General features: G+C 36.0%; 1 long non-coding RNA gene across 1 annotated transcript in view; it reads left to right on the top strand.

Annotated features, from left to right (window-relative positions):
• Window positions 1-24671, top strand: part of LOC141457804 (uncharacterized) — a 30212-nt gene extending 5541 nt beyond the window's left edge. Inside the window, exon 3 of the long non-coding RNA XR_012460562.1 lies at window positions 23800-24671. This is a non-coding gene — a long non-coding RNA (uncharacterized lncRNA). The remainder of the gene's footprint in view (window positions 1-23799) is intronic.
• Window positions 24672-25354: the final 683 nt, after the last annotated feature.

Below are 25354 nucleotides of genomic sequence, written 5' to 3'. Positions count from 1 at the left end.
AATCGGTCCATCTTTGATATGTTCTCGAATTTTGGTTAGTGTATCTTTATAGATATCTTCCAGGTAGTTTTTCCTCAGAGCGCTCTCGTCAGGCATTTTTTCCCCAATATACGAGTAGGTCTCTAAGAATCCTTTGAAATGAGGATTTTTTTAAGTTTGTGGAAAGGGATATCTGCTCTAACCAAAGCCCGTCACAGATCTGTACTCAGAGTAGACTTACTTGATGATGGAGATGTAAGGAAAGCTTGATAGGACGTCCTCTCTTTCTTTCTGTTTTTATTCTCTATGTGCGATCCGGTGGCAATATGTTGGGTGACTTGGGAACGTTGAGAGCAAGAAACGCGCTTGTCACAAGCTGTACAGTACAAAATGTCTCCATCACTTCGAAAAAGTTCTGCTGGAAACTCGCGAAGATATTTAGCAACCAGTTGTTTGTTTGAGGCCGATGTTCGTGGCATTTCACCCAAAAAAGAATACACTAAGTGACCGAACGAAATGAATTGGACACTTCAACGAACGAGCTGAAAGAACAGACAACGTCAGACAACTTCAAAGAACTAACAAGTGCCCGTCACTGTTTAGCAGCATTCTGTATAAATTACAATAACCATTGTACCCACTGTGATTCACAGCCCTACAGTCTGCGGTTCACAGTTCCTGTCAACCACCTCCCAATTATGAAAATATGCCCAAAATGAAAAATATGAAAAAATATGTACATATTTTGATTAAATATGTAGAAATATTTATTTATTTTAATCAAATATGTATAAATATGCGATAACATTCAAATATGTGGAAATATGTGAAATAAAAGTAGACTCAAACGGCTTAAAAAGTGTCAGTATGAATACTTCTAGTTGAAAAACGTCTGTAAATTGCCTAGAAAAAAATATGTAAATACATACGAATCCGTTCCCTAGTAATCAGTCATCTTTATAATTTCTTAAATCTTGATTTGACTCTTTTGGTTTTGCCATCTCTTGTGTTTTGTAACCTCTAATCTAAAGATATATGACTGACTCATCAATCTACAGTCAAATCTTTAGAGTAGCTCCTGTTTTAACATGCTTAACTGTAGCGATCTGCCTCCGATCACAAGATAGTCATACTTAAAGCCCGCCTGAAAAACTATTTTACTTTGCAAAGTCGCCTCTGTTTTTCAGTCATGTACACTATTCCTCGCCAAATTGAGAACACTTAGAAAATGAATTATTTTAGTGTAATATTAAAAAAGTATTGTTGGTTACTTCTTAGGAACATGATGAAAGCAATGTTGAGATTTTTCAGAGGTTCCTAACTGATGTACAAGTGTTACAAAATAAATTTTATTGGAAAAAAAAAAAAAAAAAAATCTAGTTGACAAAGATAGAAGAGATGATAATATGGACAGGTTTCTCAGTGTGCGTGAGCCTTAGTCCGTGTATTACCTTGGTGCGCGTGTACCCATGTTTATGTATTAGTAATGCTGTGTCCCAGTTAAGTCGTGGGAACTTTGTGGCAGGTGTTTATATTTGTTGTTTCTCTCTGTGTCATTCTCTCTCTCTCTCTTTCTCGTGGATCAATCCACTTTTCTCTCACCCCCCCTCCGCCACTCACCGAGTATCCCCCCCTGCACAAACACACGCACAAACTCCACGCAAACTCAATCTTAAATGTTTACCAACCGTGTTACGCCTACTCCACACTTCTTCCTATGTAATATTGTATACATATATATATCCAGTGCATTCTATCTTATTACTTCCCAATCTTTCCTTCTCTAATTCTATCTCTTTCCACCACACTCTGCACTACAGACTACATTCACAAACAAATAGTCCTTTTATTTTAATTTTTATTTATTTTAAATATTGTGGCTCCTTTTCTAATGCACATATATTTATATGTGTGTGAGTATATTTGTGCCGCCTATATTATAGTTGAATAGTAAATAACATTATTTGTCTTCTCCATTTCCTATATTTTTTCTCTTTACATATTTACAATTTTTTTTTTAGTCCATTTCTGAAATGTTGTATAAAATGAGATGAGTAAATTTTAGTGCCTATTTTTATCTTTCTAGCGAGCTTTAGGTCTTGCTTTGCATTAGAGGCCTTGGATTTCGTATAACAAGATTGTCTTTTTGTTTTTCATATTCTTGAACTTAATTTACTTTCTGCCACAAGTAAAGCTCTTAATATTCAATGCTCGCCTCTAACCGCTCTGCTATCGTGACTAGCGAAAAATTATTTATCTTATGAAGAGTTGATAAATTATTTGAATGGTGACTACGCGGCTGGGACAATTTGTATGAATACAACAGTAGAGCCTGGATTATACAGATTATATTTAATTTCACATTTCAATTTTTAATTATTTTTTTCATTTTATACTTTTAAAATTTTCTTTTAGTTTGTGAGAGTCAACTTGTCGGACGGACTACGGTCTATGTACAAGTGTTTTTTTGAATATATATCCAAAATTATTGTCCCTACTGTTTCAAAATAAACACATTATTATTATTATTATTATTATTTTTTAATGATTTAAGGCGCGTCAACATCTAAGGTTATTTGCGCCCGGAGCTTTTTTCAGTGCACTGCCGGCCTCCGGACAGTGTTCTCTCGTTACAGACAACACTGTCCATCACCGGACAGTGAGCTGTAAGAAGCTCCTAGGAAGAGAAAATCTAAGGGTCAGCTGCTGGATTCGAACCCGGGACCTCCGCGTGGGAGTCCAGTATGCTAACCTCATAGCTAATCCCTTCCCTTATTATTATTATTATTATTAATTATTATTATTCAATGCTCTGTGCTAAATTTGTGGCTTGTAATCCGTCCATTATTGAGGCTATGTTTCACTAACAATTCGATAAAGTGTTATTTGGAATCTGTTTGTACTTATTGGAGGCCCGTTACCAGGGATGCAATTGGTTTATTATCGGAGCTTGAACAGTTCTTTTGATAAAATCGTTCTAGAGGTCTGTTGTACTGAATAAATGGGAGTAACTTTATGTTGCATGGTAGGTGTAATGTTATACAGAGTTACTACGGTCTCTGGACTCTCTTCGCAAACATCGAATGATACTAAAAGTTAGATATACGAGGTCTGTAAATTAAGTAATGAGACTGATTTTTTTAAATTTTGTTTATTCAAAAAGAATTACAATTCTATATTGTCACCCTCAAAATAACTTCCTTCTGAAGCCACACAGCGCTGGAGACGTTTCTTCCACTCCTCATAGCAGTGCTCGAACTCTGATACTAGAATAGCCTTCAGCTGGTCGGTTACAGGCGTTTGAATGTTTTCGACTGTTCCAAAATGAGTTCCCTTGAGGTGAAATTTTCAACTTCGGGAAGAGAAAAAAAGTCACAAGTGTCATTATTACTGGTGACGAGTCTTGGGTGTTTGAGTACGACCCAGAAACCAAGTGCCAGAGCATGGAGTGTGGCACACTTCAACCTCTCCAAGGCCCAGAAAAGCAAGGATGGCGAAGTTGGAAGATCAAATGCATGCTGATTTGTTTTTTTCGTTATCCACAGAATCGTCCACAAAGAGTTCCTATCTCAAGGTCAAGCGGTCAATCAACACTTTTACCGAGAGATTCTTGAAAAACTTCTCGTAAAAGGGTCATTCGTGTGAGACTAAACATCAAGAACAAGTGGGTGTTTGCATCATGATAATGCTCCTTGTCACACAGCAATTTGCCAGTAAAAACATTTCTGTGGCTCCTCAGCCTCCTTATTCTCGCCTGACTTGAGTCCTTGTGACTTTTTTTTCTCTTCCCGAAGTTGAAAAATCACCTCAAATTTAAAAAAAATCTGTCTCAATACTTAATTTACAGACCTCGTATTTCTTAAATAAACCTTTTTCAAACGTTTAGAATCACTTCCTAATCTGGACTCCTACGTGCAGATCCCTGGTTTTGAAACCAGCTGCTGGCCCTTATCTTCTTATACCTCATTGACTGGTGACGGTGCACTGAAAAAGCTCTGAGTGCCAATGACCTTAGATGTGGATGCACCCTTAAATAATAAAAAAAAAGACCTTATTTACTGGGTGGCCAAGTTCAAATCGAATCAAACCCTTCATAAAGCCATGACCAACGTAACACTTATTTACTGCAAACATGGCCACACTATTAGAGAATCAACCCCCTGCAGTTATAAAGATGAACACAATAACACCTGTAGCGTAACATGTCTGGCCAACAATTGTGTTAAAACTCACCTGTACTAAGGGTAAGTTCAATATTCACCCTAATAGAAGGGGGATTGAATTAACTTTCAATCCCTCTCTAGTCGCTTTAACTAGTATAGTAAAATATATAGTATGCCATTCAAAAACCGGAAATGGCACGTGACAAGAGGAAGTAAATATAAGGGTCAATTGTAGGGGTTAATGAAACATTCTCTTCCCTTCCGGTTTCCCCTCTTTCATTCGAAAGTGAATTTCATTCACATACTTTCTACTAGAATGCATGAATGAATTCATCCCCTCCTTTATAATTACAAACATTCATTCATAAACTAAAGTATGTTAAGTTTTTAAAAAAAATATTCTTTTCACAATAAAAATTGATATTTTGATGGATGTTTCTATAGTAAAAATCCCAAAAACTATTTTGGAATTAATTGAAGAACAAATATCGTAAAAAATTAATTTCATTTCATGTTGTTACTTTCTTATTTCTAATTAATTACCTCAAAGTGCAGCCCCTAAACGAGTGTGATTCAGTAGTTCTCCGCTAGATAGCAACTCTTTCAATTTTTACTTGCACATTACCTGTTGCTTTCAATCTAAAAACTTTCGAGGCAACAAGCAAAACTTTACTAAAAAATAAACCTTCCTAGGAGCTTCTTATAGCTCACTGTCCGGTGATGGACAGTGTTGTCTGTAACTAGAGAACACTGTCCGGAGGCCGGCAGTACACTGAAAAAAAAAAGCTCCGGGCGCCAATAACCTTAGATGTTAACGCGCCTTAAAATCATTAAAAAAATAAAAATGAATGAATATATCTTCTATATTTCTTTTTTCAATAAGAAGTATTAATGAACTTTGCCTAATTGAATTTTCTCTTGACATACAACTTTGAGAACCTTTGGGTATTAACAGTTTTTTTTATCAAAATAAATGAATTCTAAATAAGTTTAAGGTGTTTACTATTTTTCGAATTGGGATTTTGATTTCAACAATAGTTATTTATTTAACAAGTGTGGAAAGTAGTACTTTTCCTCACGCGAGGCAGGGTTTGCACGCACGAGGAGCGAAGCGATGCGAGTGCAAGTGCAAATTGCCGAGTGTGAGGAAAATACTTTACACTAGAGTTAAATATTATATTTTTTCTGCAACCATTTATTAACTAATAAAATTAAAAATTTCATTTTTACAGTCTACAAAAAGTAATTTATTTATTATAAACATTTATTGTTATATTACAATTATTTACATTACTTACGTATTTACATTACTTATTACATTTTCTGCTGTTTCTTTTATTGATGGAGGAGTGTTTTCTAAACAGGCATCACTAGAATCCATTTTAAATTTCTATAAGGTAACACTATAACCTTTTTAACTGTTATAATTAAATATATCTAATTATTTATTAAAGTATTATTTTTATTTCTATATTCCTTTCAATTTTTATTTTATTTTTTAATATTCGTTTTTTAATTATTTAGATAAAATAAATTTAAATAAGCTTATTAGAGTTTTACAGAAAATATTTATGTTAATAACAAAACTTCTTATATCAAGGAAGCACAATAAAGTTTTTCCACTCACTTGTGCGGAAAGTGACACTAATGGGAACTTCTCCCCACTAGTGAGGGAAGTTGGGCATTACACAGCTGATTTTAATTGAGTAATGAGAACTTCCCTACATGGTTGCAGAAAAAGTCTTTTTGCGAGATTTCTAAGAAGTATGTTACATAAATCTGTTATCTTTCATTAATTTTTTTAAAAAAAACTATCAGCACTTTCTGAGTTTTCAATTTTGTAAAACTTTTTCTAAATACTTTAGGCGCATTAAGAAGTTCGATAGTCAAAGTCGGGTAGAGTCAGAAGATACCACAGAGTTTTAACAGAAATCAAATCAACTTTTTAAAATATTGTATTTTATACTTTTGAAATGAAAAAATTCCAGTTGGAATACAAATTATACCCTCTAAAATTATACAAAAACTGTATAATAAGTAAACGACCTAAATGATGAGAAAATTGAGACTTTTAATGCCAAATATTCATTACATGAGCAGGGCTTATTCTTACAGACTGGGTCGTCCATTTTGCACAACATAGTTTCAATAAAACGATGGAAAAAAGTCGGAATTCCGGCCAAGACTAACGGAAAACATTATTTTCAATCTCAAATACCCATTTTCCTAGAGCAAGGCTGGATGTTACAGGCTCTGTAGTCGTCCTTACTTCATAATATAAGTTCAAAAAAATCACTTGTAAAAGAGCAAATTCCAGTCTAGGTCGTCCAATAATATCAATTTTTAATTTCAAATAAACTAATTCTTTGACCAAGGCTAAATGTTTGGACAGTTTCGTCCTTATTTCATAGTAAAGGATGAAATAAGCGTTGAGAAGTCAACATTTCGACTTAGAATATGTTTTTTATTGTCAAACAACCATTTTCTTGAGCAGTGCAAAATGTTACAGTCTCTGTAGTCCTTACTTCATAATGTAAGCTCAAAAAAATAGTGGAAAAAGTCTGGATTTCGGCATAGATTTTTTCTAAATTATTCCAATTATTATTCTTTTTCCTCTATGCACTTGGCATACACAGTTACCACCATGTTTACGAGGGTCGTTTGAAAAGTCCGTGCAAAGTCAGAGAGATAGCACTACTGGCGCGTATCGAGGTTATGTTTAGTTAGTAGCATCTCTTGGAAGAACACACACCAAGTTTCAGCCAGATCGGTCTATTTCTTTGTGTTTGGCATTCGTTTCAATCGAGGAAGTCGAGTGATTTTCAAAAAATGGACGAAAAAGAATTTCGTGTGTTGATTAAACACTACTTTATGAAAGGCAAAACGCCTCAGGAGACTAAAGAGAAGCTTGCTAAACATTATGGTGACTCTGCACCTTCGATTAGAACAGTTTATAAGGGTTTCAAAATTTTCGGAGTGGCCATATGGGCACAAGTGACGCTGAACGTTCTGGACGCCCTGTTGAGGTTACTACTCCAGAAATCATTGATAAAATCCATGATATGGTGATGGATGACAGAAGAGTGACGGTGCGTGAGATTGCTAGTGCTGTGGGCATCTCGAATGAACGGGTACATAATATTTTGCATTAACATTTGGACATGACAAAGCTATCCGCAAGATGGGTGCCGCGATTGCTCACGCTTGACCAAAAACGAAATCGTGTAAGGACGGTTTGCAGCTGTTCCAGAAGAATCCGCAGGACTTTAAGCGTCGTTTCGTCACTGTGGATGAAACATGGATACATCACTACACTCCAGAGACCAAAGAACAATCTAAACAATGTGTTACCAAGGGGGAATCTGCGCCAAAAAAGGCGAAGACCGTTCCTTCGGCCGGAAAGATTATGGCGACTGTCTTTTGGGATTCGCAAGGAATAATCCTCAGCGACTATCTGGAAAAGGGTAAAACTATTACAGGTGCATATTATTCATCGTTATTGGACCGTTTGAAAACCGAGCTGCAAGAAAAACGCCCACGATTGGCCCACAAAAAAGTCCTTTTCCATCACGACAACGCACCAGCTCTCACCTCAGCAGTTGTGGTCGCAAAATTAATGGAAATAGGGTTCCAACACGTTTCACATCCCCCCCCCTATTCTCCAGACTTGGCTCCCTCGGACTACTATTTGTTCCCCAATATGAAGAAATGGCTGGTGGGAAAAAGATTTTATTCAAACGAGGAGGTGATTGCAGAAACGAATGGCTATTTTTCAGACTTGGACAAATCCTATTATTCGGAAGGGATCAACAAACTAGAGCAGCGTTGGACGAAGTGTATAAGCCTAAAAGGAGACTATCTTGAAAAATAAAAAAGGTTTACCCCAAAAAATTAAGTAGTTTTTATTTTTGCACGGACTTTTCAAACGACCCTCGTAAGTAGGTTATTATGTGAATCCATACTCTGAGGACGAAGTCTCCATTGAGCCAAAATATAATCTTATTTTCTCTTTTAGAATATCTAAAATCTTTATACGCATTTAATCTAAATTTTATGCACTTTGGAAGGGTCAGTTGCTAATCAAGTTATTTAAGAAAATGTTTTTTTGAAACGATGTTAATGTTTTACTTCTACAATTATAAATTACAAAGAAATCGATCCAACTAGGGTTTTATAAAATTAAAACAATATCTTTTAAGTATCAACCGTGTACCTTACAGATTCTAATTTCTGACAAATAGTAAAGGACAATAAAAGAATAATAGGACAATATTAATCAATAAGAATAAAAGAACAATAAAAGGACAATAAAAGTTGAAAATGTATTTTTCTAATCCTTTAAAGATAACTGTTCATTCTTTAAATTAACCAAGCAGGTTGGTTAATTGTTCGAAGTCTCAATAAATTCAACTGATTATGTAACAATGTATGACCAACATTTTAAGTTGTAGGTTATCTGTTTAGTTATTTAAAAAAAAAAAAAATTAATAAAAAATCAAAATATTCATCCATATAATTATGGTATAAGTAATAAGCTTATAATTCTGGCACCTAGGAACCTAGTTAGTGTGACTGTTAGAACACTTTAATATCTCTTACATCTACCAGATGTCTTGGGACTTTTCTGGTTTTTAAAAATATTTTCGTGTCACCAAAACATAAAACTCCGACCTACATCGACTAAATGTTCTCTAAAAACTATTACGTATAACTGTGCTCTGTGTTTATTTCTCCTGCCTACCTTCCTTAATTTGTTATACTTTTCATCCATTTATTTATTTCTAACTATTTATCTTTGTAAACATCAATAATTATATACAATTAAGTAATCATCTAAAGTGGAAAAAAAGGAACACATGGTCTCCATGTATATAAATATTATCTTAGATTGGCTCTTCATTGCATATTGTCCCACTTCTACAAACAGAAATTGGAAACATGAACCTTTGATTAAAATTATATATAATTAGAAGTATATCTTAACTTGTTCGTATTCGATTTCAAACCGTCATAATATTTGTACAAAACAAAAAAATAATGGTGCAAATCAATCTGTCATTTTGTGAAAATGGTAATTTAATCGGTCAATTACTTCAGTTATTTGGTATCAATGACTGAAATAAATATTTTTAAAGAGTAGAACTGAATGCTGTCAAATAGTGGTACAAAGTACCACGATTCTCCTTATTGATGTGTAAATTTTCCATTATTATTATAGATGAACCAGGTGTTACTATTTACCTTCCATTTTTGTCGTAAAGATTTAAAGCTTTGTTGAAGCTAAGTACCCAGTAACTTCCGTCGAAGAGTGAAGATTTCAAAGGTTTAAAAATTACAATTGCTAAATAAATTCTTCCTCTTCTTCTAAGATTAATTTGTCTATTGTTCCAAAAAATTGTTTCTTATTTTTTTCTATTTCTAACCTATTCTTCTTTTACATTGTAAGGTGCATCGACAAACTAGTAGAACTCCTTAAGAAACAAAATGCATACAAAATGAAATGCTTCCTTCTTTCGAAAAGCTCTAAAATTAATTTCGCCAGAATGAAGTTACAAAACAAATGGGGATAAGTCTTTATACATATTTTTTTTTATGTAGTCATTTATAAAGATAGAAACTGTGCAGTTAAGTACTTAGTAAGTAAACCAGAAGAACAGTGGAACCTGTTGAACGTAAAAAGCAGGAGGAAGAAAACTACCCCATTGGTAGTACCTTGGATGTGATACCCATTTGGCTGGTCAGATTGTCAGGGATGATAGAAGTGGCGAGAAACTGTGGAACCAAGAATTAGGGCAAAAAGTGCATTATGGTATTTGTGATATTTTCCCTTGGCTAGCTGCTTTACTAAAGGAATGGCGAGATTGTTACGTAGAATTATTAACTATTGACCGTGATCGAGCGCTTCAGTCGACCTGTAGGATTGTCCAAGATAGTAATAGAGGAAAGTGACTGAACGAAAAGATTAGGGCAATAAGTATAGTGTGGTATCTCTGATACGAGGTCTGTAAATTAAGTAATGAGACTGATTTTTTTAATTTTTTTTATCCAAAAGAATTACAATTCTATATTGTCACCTTCAAAATAACTTCCTTCTGAAGCCACACAGCGCTGGAGACGTTTCTTCCACTCCTCATAGCAGTGCTCGAACTCCGATACTGGAATAGCCTTCAGCTGGTCGGTTACAGCCGTTTGAATGTTTTCGACTACACCCAAAATGAGTTCCCTTCAGGTAATTTTTCAACTTCGGGAAGAGAAAAAAAGTCACAAGGACTCAAGTCAGGCGAATAAGGCTGAGGAGCCACAGTAATGTTTTTACTGGCCAAAAACTCGTTTATTGAAATTGCTGTGTGACAAGGAGCATTATCGTGATGCAACACCCACTTGTTCTTGATGTTTCAATAAACGAGTTTTTGGCCAGTAAAAACATTCCTATGGGTCCTCAGCCTCCTTATTCGCCTGACTTGAGTCCTTGTGACTTTTTTCTCTTCCCGAAGTTGAAAAATCACCTCAAGGGAACTCATTTTGGGACAGTCGAAAACATTCAAACGGCTGTAACCGACCAGCTGAAGGCTATTCCAGTATCGGAGTTCGAGCACTGCTATGAGGAGTGGAAGAAACGTCTCCAGCGCTGTGTGGCTTTAGAAGGAAGTTATTTTGAAGGTAACAATATAGAATTGTAATTCTTTTTGAATAAAAAAATTTAAAAAAATCAGTCTCATTACTTAATTTACATACCTCGTATTACTCCTTGGTTAGCTGCTCTACGAAAAAAAGTCGAGATCATTGCGTAGCATCAGATTTGTGACGTAGTACGTGACATCAACTATTTGACGTAATATTTTAGATTGAAATTGCTGTATTGTCCAGATGTTTGTCAAGTTTAGCAGCGTCCCAACAACTAAACTAAACGGAAGCAATAACTATTAGCTGAAGATTGACGCACTTGCCAGAAGTAGAGCGTTGGAAATTACTGCGTAATGAAAATAAGGCTCCCAATTAGACGGCTGACTGTCAGAAATTGACCTGTAAAGAGTTGTTACGCTATGAATGAGGTTTAGCAAATGTTTAGAACGAGGATCTAATCGCTCCACTTTATAATAATAATTAGTGCCCTAATTGCCAAATTGTCGATTCGCTGAAAAGAATAAATTATCCAATTATTTATCCAATTCTTGTAAACAAATTTTCGTGGTATGGTAGAAAAATAACCTTACAGTATCAGCTGATTTGTGCAACTGATAGAATGCAACTGATTGGTTGAAATTACTAAGGCTAGGCATATGAATTATTAGTGAGTTTAATGAGTACTATTTCTGAACAAAATTATCAGCACTCTAGGTGTTTCCGTTAAATATATGAAATAGAATACTTTAAAAAATTGTATGATAACTCCATTTCACAATTGGTGTCATAGCAACGTGTAACTTCAGTTGCTTGTCTAGTGGGATGCTTTGGCTCAAAGAAATTGTAGGCATCTATCGAGAGAATATTGGGAAAAACCTTAAGAATAGGTAACATTAGTCACGCGTTTGGTATTCTGTATTTTTCTTGTAGCGAATATAGAGCGTACTTATTTCTTATTTTTACAAAAACATCTGTCATTGAGGAAGAATGGCAACAACCTTGACATATAAGTGTGCACGGGGTGAAATAAATGAATAGAATTTTAGTACAATATTGTGCAAGTAGTGCATCTTTGTGTAGAGTAACCCCTTCAAAATGGTTTGAAGAATCTGGTAACTGTTGTAAGTGAAGTAGAAGAGAAACTAGTGTACTCCACAGAGATGTACTCTAAGATCTTTTGTAGGAGGAAAGAGCCAATAGCAAAATAGTCTTCTAATATGAAGAGTGTGTACGTTAGAAGCTCGCGTTTTTCTTTCTTCAACTAGTTTTATCTGTTGTTTGATTGGACAGTGTACGTGGGACGACAAAAGAATAGTTGAGAAAGGATTGGGTTTGTGGATAAGTAAAAACGCTAGGGAGTATTATGGTTGATTTGGGGGGGAGGCGCGTACGTATGAGAAGTGCTCGTGCGCATGGACGGGGCTCCTGCTGCCGTGGGAATATCGGGCAGGTGTTGCTCCACTGTAAGAAGTGAGACGGAGATAGAGGCTCTCCTCGGGCCACGTGCAACTCCCGCCTTAATATCCACCACAGGTCCTGTCTTAACTTTATCCTCATAGCCACCTCTCCTCCCATCTTTAACTTAGTATTTCCCTTCCTCAAGTACAACTCGTCAATCTCAATGCCAGAGATTTTATTTATTATTATTAAATTGTATAACTCATTGTGAACTTTGCAAGACCAGTTTATGAATGAACATTAGTTTTAATGAAGTCTATCAATTGGAATTATGAACGGGAATAGTACTAATAGATATTCTCTATTTATCTCGCTCGCTCGCTTGTTCAAACTTTGTTTGGAAATTATACGTATTATGCAATTCAACATATACTTCCTGCACTTTTAAATGCATTTCTCTACCAAACTATAATCACAATTATAGTTACTGTTTCTGATATAACTAGTTTTTCAGCTTCAACTACGTTTTCAATTTAGTTTCGTAAAGGAAGTGATTAGAACAAAATCTATCTTGAACTTTCACCCCCACTCTTCCCAAAAATTTTGATTCTTATACTTTCTTTTTTCAAATTCTTAATTCTAAAACAAATATTATTAGCTTCCGAATAATGACCACATTGAAAAACTACAAACGTTCATTTATAAGGAATTTTCTGTCAAAATTTTTTTATTTTTTGCTAAGTTTTCGATCCAGGGACAAGGTCGCCTTTTTGAGCTTATACAAATTAACAATAGTAATCTGTTTTTAACATTGTTAACCTACAAGGTTAGTCTATCTGACAGAAGACATAAGATATACCTAATCTGGTAATAGAACTTCAAAAACAAAACGAATGACCAACGAATTGGTGTATTCTAGCTCTCACCACCGATATCTGCAACAAAGCTATAATATACGCATTAATTTGAAAATTAAACTTCAAAAACGAAGGGAAAACACGAAATATTAACTACAATGACCAAAGAATTGGTGTATTCTGGCTCTCACCACCGATATCTGTAACAGAACTATAATATACACATTGGTCGACCTAATTTAGAAATACAAAAACAAATAAATAATTGGAACTATTGGCAAGAATTACCAGTAAATAATTGTATTTTGGTTAAAAAAAAAGTGGAAATAGAACGTCTACCTTCTTCTTATCGACCGATAAGCCTACTGCCTCTCTTGGGCAAAATATTCGATAGACTTCTGTTACCACGCCGCCACGAAATTACAGAATCTCTCGAAATTATACCGGACCATCAGTTTGGTTTCAGAAGCTGCCACTCGACGATCCAGTAGGCCCATCGTGTTGTAGACACCATCGCTTCTTCACTCGAGCGAAAACAATACTGCGCTGGAGTATTCCTCGATGTTTCTCAAGCCTTTGACCGAGTCTGGCACGAAGGTCTACTGTGGAAACTCAAACGCATCCTTCCTAGCACTTATTACCTCATTCTCAGCACTTACCTCTCTGACAGATTCTTTCAAGTTCTTCAAGGCACTACTCACTCTTCCATCTATCCTGTCCTTGCTGGTGTGCCACAGGGATGTGTCTTAGCTCCTCTACTTTACACAATCTACACTGCCGACTTACCTTCTAACCTTAATACCTCTATTTACACCTTCGCTGACGACACTGCCATTCTCTCCACACACTCTGATCCTATCCTCGCAGTACGCTCACTACAGTCCTACCTTCACTCAATAGAACCTTGGTTAGAAAACTGGCGTATAAAAATTAACTCAACTAAGTCTAAATACATAGTCTTCACACTCAAACGTCAAACTCCACCACCTGTCTTCTTACATCATACACCTATCCCACCAGCCGACCATGTGCGGTACCTTGGATTGTACCTAGACAAGAGACTTACCTGGAACCTCCCATACGAGACTTAAACGTACCGAACTAAACAAACGATACAAACTTCTAGCCAGACTACTCGACAAACGCTCAAAACTCTCACTACAGAACAAACGACGACTCTATACAGCTCTTCTCACCACCAATATGGACTTACGGACTCGAACTTTACGGAACAGCTAAAAAATCAAACATCAATAGACTGCAAACACTCCAATCCAAAATACTCCGCCGCATAGTAGGCGCTCCATTCTATGTTAGTAACCACACAATCCATACAGATCTCCAAATTCCACTCATCTCCGAACTTGCCAAAATTCGATACAAAAATTTTCACCAAAAGCTCTCACTTCATCCCAACCCTCTAGCCGTAAACGTATCTTCAACTACGCTACCCTCCAAACCTCGAAGACGGCTGAGGCGCCGTTGGCCCCGTGACCAACTGGGTGATTAACCACTGGGGTCATCCAGTGATGGCCGCCATTCACGTCTGCCACGCTATTCACATACACTTATCGCATTTACCTATTGTACCCTGTAGGTACAGGTGTAAATTACATTAAAAGGATAAATAAATAAAAAGAGAACGAGATAAAAAGTTTATTGATTGAATGAAATAGCATTTATTAAATATTCGATGTTTAAAGAAAAGGTTTAAATAAAAGCTTAAGAATTATAAGGGCAACAAACAAAATGAACAAAAAAATGAATGTGCCCAATTTCAAGCTGATAAAGAGGTACAAATATTTCATCTTAGCAGCAAAAAATCTTAACCACCTTAGTAATAATATTAATATTATTTTATAAAATAACCTTTAAGCAGAAATATGAAAATTGCAACAGTTGGCATGCAATAATAGCATATTGCAATTAACCCTACGTTCCTCTTTGTTCCATGTTCTGATTATATCTGATGAACGCTGGTATTAGTATATACGTCTACTTTCAGTTTAATTTGTGGATGCTGTTAAGAAATATTTAAACTGCACCAGCTGTGATGTGCAAGCCAAGCTATCCTTAATATTTTAAAAAGAGATTAAAAAAACAACACACAGTAGAAGTAGAATGAAATATATATATAAAAAGATCGATTTAGTTTCTTTGCATGCAATATATAGGAATGGTCAAAATTATTATTTAAAAATATGGAAATTAGAATAGGGTGAAGGGACCAGTAATTGACTGGGCACCAGTAATTGACATACCAGATATAAACTGGTATTATAAGGGATATGAGCCGTTTTTAGTGGTGATTCTTTCAATTTCGTTATTGAGAAGCCTTTAGGCAGCAGTTCCAGAAAAATATTAATTATTGGAAGGTTCCTTGGTATCAGTGGAAGGTTATTTGTGTTAAAAGTTCAAAATCAAGGGAAAAACAAGCCGTTGCTAAGGAGGATTGATAAGAAAATAATTTTTCTTTTTTCTTATTTTTCGTTTATTTGTTCATATATTCGTGTGGTTATCAATGTTCTGTTATAATTAGTATTACTTGTAGATTTCATTTATGTAGTTTTTTTTTTAATTATAAGAAGCATTGAGGATTAAAATGGGGCTGTCAATCACTGGTCCTTGAAACGGCAATCTGCCCAGTAATTGACATGTATGTCAATTACTAGTCCTACAGCTTTTTTTTTGAAACCAGTGATTGACTTCCAGGGAAAATGATAAGATAGGTCGATAAATTTTATTATAATTAAAAATTCAATACATTGTAAAATAAAATCATTGATAAAAATCGGCAACATAAAATAAATAGTAAAACTTCCAACAAAATATGTTTAAATTAATGAATTAGCAAATGTACGCCTTATTTCAAGAGGGCATGCAGAATGATTATTCTGTACAGAACAACAATGTATGAACAACAAACTGGAATAGTCGAGATCGCCGAACAGTTTCACGCGGCCAACGTGAATGATAAAAACGACGCCCACTTATCGGAGTTTGAAAATCTCTCATTCTCCCTCAGTTTTGGGTCCTTGCCACATTCCAAAGAAGAAAGGGAGGAAATGGCTGAACCATAGAATTCCATCAAATAAAACGGCCAGGGGAAAAATGAAGCTCCCTCAAGAGAAGTACCAGGTGCGAAATTAAACATAAGTGGAGAAGTTGGTGACTTAGTGATGTTACACATTACTTACTTTTTAATCTTTTTTTTTTTTCATTGATGTTTCATTTATTTATTACTGTTGTAAGTGCGAATGCTTACAACCTGAGGCGGGACGCGATTAACGTGCACACAGTGTATATATAAATGAGCCCAAGAGGTAACTCAGTAATAATAAACAATCAAATACTGTTTAGATGCAGAAAATAAGAATGAATTACATTCAGATAGTTTGGTTTCGAAGCAAATGACACTGGCAGCACAGATTGTGGAAAATATTAGCGAAGCGCTCCAAAAGAAGGGAAGCGTAGGAGAAATTTTGTTCACTAGAAAGCGAACCCAAGGACGCGTAGATGCCATCAGTAGCAACGTTATAGGCGGAATGGATAAAACAAGGATGTGACCACATAGTCTAATCGGAAGTAGAGAGTTTGGTAAAGTGAGAACCAAAAAAAAATTCCCAAAAAGAGGTTTAAGTAACAAAATATTTAGCGGAAACTAAAGGATAAGAGAGCGGAAGAGTTGAGAGAAAGAGATAAAAGCGAGCCGACAGACATTTTGTACGATCTAACATGTATGTTAGCTAATATCTCCTTGGCACTATTGAAAGTAAGGGCTGTTATTCAAATTACCTGTCTTGGCTTGGGGAACTTAATTAAAACTGTCCAGTAGGACAGTTGTGTAAGGGTTGATCGTCAAAAACTGCATAAAAAAGCGTAATGTTGAAAAATATTAGATTATTTAGGTTTGCCTATTTAAAAACTGATTGTAATGAATTATGAATAAGACCGATTTTTGTTATAAATCCAATTGAAAAAGTGATTTAGGTGATTTATTTAGATTTAAAAGTGATTTTGAATGCATACCTTATGTCATTTCATGAATATATTTGTATGTCAATTACTGGTCCCACCCCATGTCAAACACTGGTTCCACCGAAAATTCGGTATGTCAATTACTGGTTCATTGACATACTTCCAAAAAAAATCATTTTTGGTTGACATAAAGATCGAATTTACTGCTTTTAAAATATTAATAAAATAAAATACATCCTACTGGAGCGGTACAATTTTACAACCTACACCTGGAGCCAAAATAACGGAAGTTATTCTACCTTAAACTCGAATTTTTTCTTAAGCAGTCAATTACTGGTCCCTTCACCCTAATTGTGGATCTAAATCTTAAATGAAACTATAGATTTGTTATTGTAAGAAAGAGATTTTGTGAAGCCGTTTCTCTTTGTAATCGACCACGACTTTCTCTGGCAAATAACTTACGCATTTCATTACAGTAGATTCATTTCCCTTGTAAAAACACCAGGTCTGTGAACGGACAGAAGTTCAGGAGCCCTGCCGAAGAGTTATACTTGGACTTTAGTGGTTTCCATTGATTTTTCACCATTGCTTATAAGTCTTCATACCCAAATATTAAAAGTTAAAAAAAAAAAAGATCGCTTCACTTTCTAATTCTGGTCGAAGGACTTAAAAAAAACACGTAGTACCGGAAACGACAATTAAAAAAAGAGGCAGTAAAACACTAAATAAATCGGAAGTTCCTTCCCCCCAAGTGAACAAAAAATCTATTCAAAATTGCTTCCGGATGAGCATTATTGACCTCATTAACGTGGTCACCTGGGCGGTCACCCAGACACGATAAAAATTGTTAACTTCTTGTACTTGTCTATTTTCAAGTTGCGCAGGTCATGCACAAAGCAAAAGAGATTTGTTTAAACCAATCATTCGTAAGACCAAATTTCAAGAGAACCTATAACTTTTTTTTATAATTTATTTTGTAATTTACAATCTGTATAAGTATATACAATAAGTAAATAGGAGGTGAATGAAATGAACTGGTGCGGGAAGAGCAGGAGGAGAGAAGCTACCCAGCGGTAGCACTCTCTATAGAAGAGAGGGGAATGTGAAGAGGAGAATATGAGGAGGAGAGAGGAGAGATTTAGTTCTTCAGACTGTAAGGATGTCGCAGGGCCACTGGCGATTCGGTCGGCGAGTAGGATTGTTAAGGATGTCAGAGGAGGCGAGAGACTGTACTAGAGGATTTGAGCAAGAAGAGAGAGCAGTATGGAATGCTGTAAAAAGTAAAATAGAAAAATATTAAAAATCCAACCAGCTCTTCTTATTCTCCTTTTTTACTCTCAAAAGCCTTAAAAGAACTTATCTGAACAGTTAATAAATCTTTGAAAAATTGTATCAAATATACTTTGAAAGAATTGAACATCATTGGCTCGGTTATCCAACAGCCTGTCTAAAGATAGAAGAACAATGTTGTCTATCGTAGATCGGTGAGAATCCTCAAGCTCACTTGTGTCCAGTTACCACTTTTATCCATGACCATCCCAACAGTCGTCCCTCGAACAAAAAAAAGAACCATGAAGATCCAATAAGTTAATAAGAAGTGGCCAGCAGGTAGCTGCAATGGAAGCAGTATAATTGAAATAGAATTATAGCCCAAGCTCTAGCTGTCTGTCGGTTAGTTGTACAACTTTGAATGCATTGTGGCTGGGAGTGAAGCAATGACTTCACGTATCCTCAATGGACTTTTTCCTGCCTCCGTACGCACGTGACACATTAACTCCCAGACATACCAGCTTCCTTTTTTTTTTTTTTTTTTAAAACCACTAATTTCATTCTTTTTCTTTTTTTTTTTTGTACTATTTTTCCACCTCCTGTACATTCATCAACACAAAATGTTCAACTGGATTTGGGGTGGACATGATTCTTTTAACTTAATATGTTTATATTTTTAAGGCAATTTTTTTGTAACCGCACGAATAAGAAAATAGTTCCGCTATTGAGTCGCAAGTTTCGATCTAAACAGACTACGAGGTGTGGCTACTAAATAACGAGACTGATGCTGCTACAGAAGAACTATGCATGCGCCAAATCCTAACGGCCGCGACAGCTGTGCAGCGTAAAGCCTTCTCTTTCGATTGCAGCGTCTCAGCGTATTTGTAGAGAAATCTGTCTAACCGGAACCGTCCTTTTGTGTAAGAGGTGTTAGTTTCGTTTTGCCGAAAACATGATACTACACATCTAGTAGAGCAACCATTTGTCGTGAAATTTCACATGAAATTGGGTAAAACCGCTACTGAAACTTATCTTTTATTAAAAGAAGTTTGTTGGTGATGAATATTTATCACGTGCGCAAGTTTTTGAGTGGTTCAAGCGTTTCCAAGATGGCCGAGAAGACTTCGGAGATGATGACCGCCCGAATCGCCTTTCCACATCCAAAACGGATGAAAATATCGATTATAATTAATCAACATTACTACCGTGAGGTGCTCGCTCAACTCCGTGAAAGAATAAGGAAAAAAAAACGACCCGATTTGTGGAAGAACAAGCCACGAGGGTTCACCATCAAGACAACCGGCGCCGGCTCACACTGCATTGTCTATCAAGACGTTTCTAGCCAAGTACAAACATCCCAGTTTTAGGCCTCATCCGCCTTATTCGCCTGACCTAGCCGCCCCATGTGACTTTTATCTGTTCCCCAAAGTCAAATCTGCATTAAAAAGAACATGATTTCAGTCCGTTGAAGCAGTGAAAGAAAAGCGGCACGCGTCATGCAGGAGCTCACAGAAAAAGGACTTCCAGCACTGTTTCGAACAATGGTAAATTCGCTTGGAGCATTGTAGGGATAGGGAAGTGGTGTGTATTGAAGGTGATAATAACTAAATATGTATAAATTTAAAATAAAATGTTTTACTGCAATAGTCTCGTTATATTTAATAGCCACACCTCGTACAGTATCAGAGCCGTTCAGTAGAATGTTCTACCCAAAAATACGAGGGTCGTTTGAAAAGTCCGTGCAAAAATAAAAACTACTTAATTTTTTGGGGTAAACCTTTTTTATTTTTCAACATAGTCTCCTTTTAGGCTTATACACTTCGTCCAACGCTGCTCTAGTTTGTAGATCCCTTCCGAATAATAGGATTTGTCCAAGTCTGAAAAATAGCCATTCGTTTCTGCAATCACCTCCTCGTTTGAATAAAATCTTTTTCCCGCCAGCCATTTCATCATATTGGGGAACAAATAGTAGTCCGAGGGAGCCAAGTCTGGAGAATAGGGGGCATGTGAAACGAGTTGGAACCGTATTTCCATTAATTTTGCGACCACAACTGCTGAGGTGTGAGCTGGTGTGTTGTCGTGATGGAAAAGGACTTTTTTGTGGGCCAATCGTGGGCGTTTTTCTTGCAGCTCGGTTTTCAAACGGTCCAATAACGATGAATAATATGCACCTGTAATAGTTTTACCCTTTTCCAGATAGTCGATGAGGATTATTCCTTGCGAATCCCAAAAGACAGTCGCCATAATCTTTCCGGCCGAAGGAACGGTCTTCGCCTTTTTTGGCGCAGATTCCCCCTTGGTAACCCATTGTTTAGATTGTTCTTTGGTCTCAGGAGTGTAATGATGTATCCATGTTTCATCCACAGTGACGAAACGACGCTTAAAGTCCTGCGGATTCTTCTGGAACAGCTGCAAACCTTCCTTACACGATTTCGTTTTTGGTCAAGCGTGAGCAATCGCGGCACCCATCTTGCGGATAGCTTTGTCATGGTCCAAATGTTGATGCAAAATATTATGTACCCGTTCATTCGAGATGCCCACAGCACTAGCCATCTCACGCACCTTCACTCTTCTGTCATCCATCTCCATATCATGGATTTTATCAATGATTTCTGGAGTAGTAACCTCAACAGAGCGTCCAGAACGTTCAGCGTCAGTTGTGCCCATATGGCCACTCCGAAAATTTTGAAACCACTTATAAAACTGTTCTAATCGAAGGTGCAGAGTCACCATAATGTTTATCAAGCTTCTCTTTAGTCTCCTGAGGCGTTTTGCCTTTCATAAAGTAGTGTTTAATCAATACACGAAATTCTTTTTCGTCCATTTTTTGAAAATCACTCGACTTCCTCGATTCAAACGAATGCCAAACACAAAGAAATAGACCGATCTGGCTGAAACTTGGTGTGTGTTCTTCCAAGAGATGCTACTAACTAAACATAAACTCGATACGCGCCAGTGGTGCTATCTCTCTGACTTTGCACGGACTTTTCAAACGACCCTCGTACGTAGTAACGGTAAATATCTTTAAACCCATAAAATAAAAACAAACAAAAATTTAATCTGAATTTAAACAGAATTAATGAACACATAACAACTGGCTAAATATTGAAAAATAAATAAATAATAAAAAATGGAATTAACACAAGAGAGAAAAAAAAAAAAAAATACGAACACCGAAATTAAAAATGTGGTATAGCCTGCAATTACGTTTGACAAAGACCGGTAGTCTTGTATACCAAAAATAAAAAATTAACTGTTGGTAATGCAGGTGTGTTTAAACATTGTGAAAATTACTCGTTCAAAAAAAAAAAAAATATTAAAGTGTTGTAGGATTATTAATTTTTGGCGGTTTTTTGTTCTCCTCTCTGTTCAGAGAATACATTTTTTATTTTTATTCTTTCAATTAGCTTTTAAGAACTAAGTCCGCTTTAGTTTGATTTTTTTCCTACCTAAGAAATGGCCTAATATTAGAGGCTGACATTTAAATGCATGTCCTACTTAAAATGTTATTAAAAATTGGTTTCTAATTGGTCTCTTGTAAAAAAAAAAAAAAAATTTCTACTGAGAGATATCTAAAATTACTTACTAGTTTGAGGATGTTAGACTATAATTATCTGATTGCTCAAAAAAAAGATTGGAAATAGAAAGGATACTACTACTGCACTTTAAACTTAATTGATTTTTACAGTAAATTTGGGTAACTTTTTCTTACTAGGCGTAGGTGGTTACGGACGATTTAATATTAAAACGCTTCGCCGTAAAATAGATTCTGTAAGGTTAGCATAGATCGGTGTGAAAGATACTTTTGTCTGTGTAGCAATTATTTAAAAAAATAATCAATTAACTAATTCTTTCGTTTCTTAAAGTGTAATCAGAACAATGAAAAATCTATTTCCGCCAAATGATAACCAGGTTGTAGAGTTTTCTTCAAAGTTGGTGAATTAGTACGAGGGTCGTTTGAAAAGTCCGTGCAAAGTCAGAGAGATAGCACTACTGGCGCGTATCGAGGTTATGTTTAGTTAGTAGCATCTCTTGGAAGAACACACACCAAGTTTCAGCCAGATCGGTCTATTTCTTTGTGTTTGGCATTCGTTTGAATCGAGGAAGTCGAGTGATTTTCAAAAAAATGGACGAAAAAGAATTTCGTGTGTTGATTAAACACTACTTTATGAAAGGCAAAACGCCTCAGGAGACTAAAGAGAAGCTTGATAAACATTATGGTGACTCTGCACCTTCGATTAGAACAGTTTTATAAGTGGTTTCAAAATTTTCGGAGTGGCCATATGGGCACAACTGACGCTGAACGTTCTGGACGCCCTGTTGAGGTTACTACTCCAGAAATCATTGATAAAATCCATGATATGGTGATGGATGACAGAAGAGTGAAGGTGAGTGAGTTGCTAGTGCTGTGGGCATCTCGAATGAACGGGTACATAATAGTTTGCATCAACATTTGGACATGACAAAGCTATCCGCAAGATGGGTGCCGCGATTGCTCACGCGTGACCAAAAACGAAATCGTGTGAAGTGTTGCAAGGACGGTTTGCAGCTGTTCCAGAAGAATCCGCAGGACTTTAAACGTCGTTTCGTCACTGTGCATGAATCATGGATACATCACTACACTCCTGAGACCAAAGAACAATCTAAACAATAAGTTACCAAGGGGGAATCTGCGCCAAAATAGGCGAAGACCGTTCCTTCGGCCGGAAAGATTATGGCGACTGTCTTTTGGGATTCGCAAGGAATAATCCTCATCGACTATGTGGAAAAGGGTAAAACTATTACAGGTGCATATTATTCATCGTTATTGGACCGTTTAAAAACCGAGCTGCTAGAAAAACGCCCACGATTGGCCCACAAAAAAGTCCTTTTCCATCACGACAACGCACCAGCTCACACCTCAGCAGTTGTGGTCGCAAAATTAATGGAAATAGGGTTCCAACTCGTTTCACATCCCCCCTATTCTCCAGACTTGGCTCCCTAGGACTACTATTTGTTCCCCAATATGAAGAAATGGCTGGCGGGAAAAAGATTTTATTCAAACAGGAGGTGATTGCAGAAACGAATGGCTATTTTTCAGACTTGGACAAATCCTATTATTCGGAAGTGATCAACAAACTAGAGCAGCGTTGGACGAAGTGTATAAGCCTAAAAGGAGACTATGTTGAAAAATAAAAAAGGTTTACCCCAAAAAATTAAGTAGTTTTTATTTTTGCACGGACTTTTCAAACGACCCTCGTAAATACATCTCAACTTTTTCATTAATATGAATAAGATACAATACAGGGCATTTTAAAGAAAAGTTTACCTAATTCATTTTTTTCAATTTAATGGACTTTTCCTGGCAAAAGAAAGCCAAATAAAAAGTGTCTAAGTGCCACTTAAGAAGTTGAGATGGAAAAGTGGGGATAATCTTCATTTTAAGTGCTTCATTTAGGTGCATTTTATGGCAACATCACCTTTATAACGCTATAAAATAAATGCAATAAAGTAAAAAAAAAGTAGTAAAGTAATTGCCTATTTTTTTTCAGGTGGCCTTTTCGTCCAACTACCACAAATTAGGTGTCGTGCACGGAGGCGACTAGCAAACATACTTTACTGTAAATTACTTTTATAAAACCATTAAATAAAATCCAAGGCCTAAGACCAGGAATCGAACCCAGTATTTATTAGCAATATTAGCTTTACAGGACTCGCCTCTAACCGCTCAGCTACCGTGGCGCCTAAATAAATGCAATATGTAAGTAAAAATACAAATTCGGTGAAAATTTATGGAGCTGATGAGCCCATACTTCAAGAAAATGCTATTTTTTTAAATTTATTTATCACTTTATTTATAATGGTACAGAATTTTCACAATTTTACTCAAATTATTCAAGATATTCGTCAATAGAATAATAGTTTTGCGCTGATAATTTCCAAATTTAAGTTCAGTTTTGAACTTGTTTGGGGGGTTTTAAATTTATTAGTTAAGTTACATCAGCGCTAGATGCACTATTAGTAGCAATGACAATAACTGACACCACTACAAACTCCACTAATTGAGGCGAGAAGTTACCCAGTGATAACCACTCCCTAAGGGTACGTTCACAACGGAGCTGTGAGCATAGATGATAGCGGAGATGATAGCAGTGATGCATCAGCGCTTATAGAATAACCTAGTACATTCTTATGTGAGCGTGCACAACGAAGCTTCGACTAGTGACTCATACGCGCTGCTATAAACGAGCATAGATGATAGAATTGAATTTTTCATTTTTCTGCTAGCTGAACTCCAGATCGGAGCTTCAAAATGGACGTAGAAAAATTATTTAGTGCTGTCTTTACTCATTATTTTTGGTTATTATTTTATTATTTACTTTTAAACAATATTTTGTTTTTTAAATCGTGCTTACATTTATTTTCATGCGTATTTATTTGTTTTTTTTTTTTAATAAAATCATTACTTACCTAAGAGTAATCACTAGTTTTTCTTCTATGGTTATAGGATTTCCATGACAATTTTTCCAAAGTTTTCTTAATTTTGACCTTATTTTTTCTAAAATATAGTCGAATGTGGCTGGACCCATCCTCACATTCAAAAAAACGATCCGGATAATTTCTAAGTTCCTTATATAAATAGTGAAATTCGCCCAAAGTACTTCGTTTTTTATTTATGGGATGTACATGATATTTTCTAAAGCGTTTTTTCTTTAAAATATACCTTTTTGTTGCTGCTGAACATAAAAACTCTTCTTCACTTCTCGGACATGTTGCATGTATCACAGCTCTGTTGTGCACACTAATCAGCGATTATATTTTACTCTATCAGTTATCATCTCTGCTATCATCTATACTCACAGCTCCGTTGTAAACGTACCCTAAGTCGTCTCCCAGGATTAGCTACTCTTTTCAGAAGAGAGAAAATCACGAGGCCACAGGCTGATTTAATCGCCTGGGAGGATGATCTGGATGGTGATGAGATGATAACTGGTGGACAAGAGGATTGGAATGAGAATTGCAAGTTCTGCTGAAAACATTTATAACGAGTTCTTGCAACCTGGACCTACAAACAGAATTTCCAAGTCTGTGTGGATAGTTCAGTTT

This window comes from Rhodnius prolixus, unplaced genomic scaffold, assembly GCF_049639745.1.
Source record: "Rhodnius prolixus isolate KJV_2025 unplaced genomic scaffold, Rpr scaffold_5, whole genome shotgun sequence".
Taxonomy (NCBI): Eukaryota; Metazoa; Arthropoda; class Insecta; order Hemiptera; family Reduviidae; genus Rhodnius; species Rhodnius prolixus.
The sequence above is the reverse complement of the archived record's forward strand: the minus strand, read 5'-3'. Positions and strand labels throughout refer to the sequence as shown.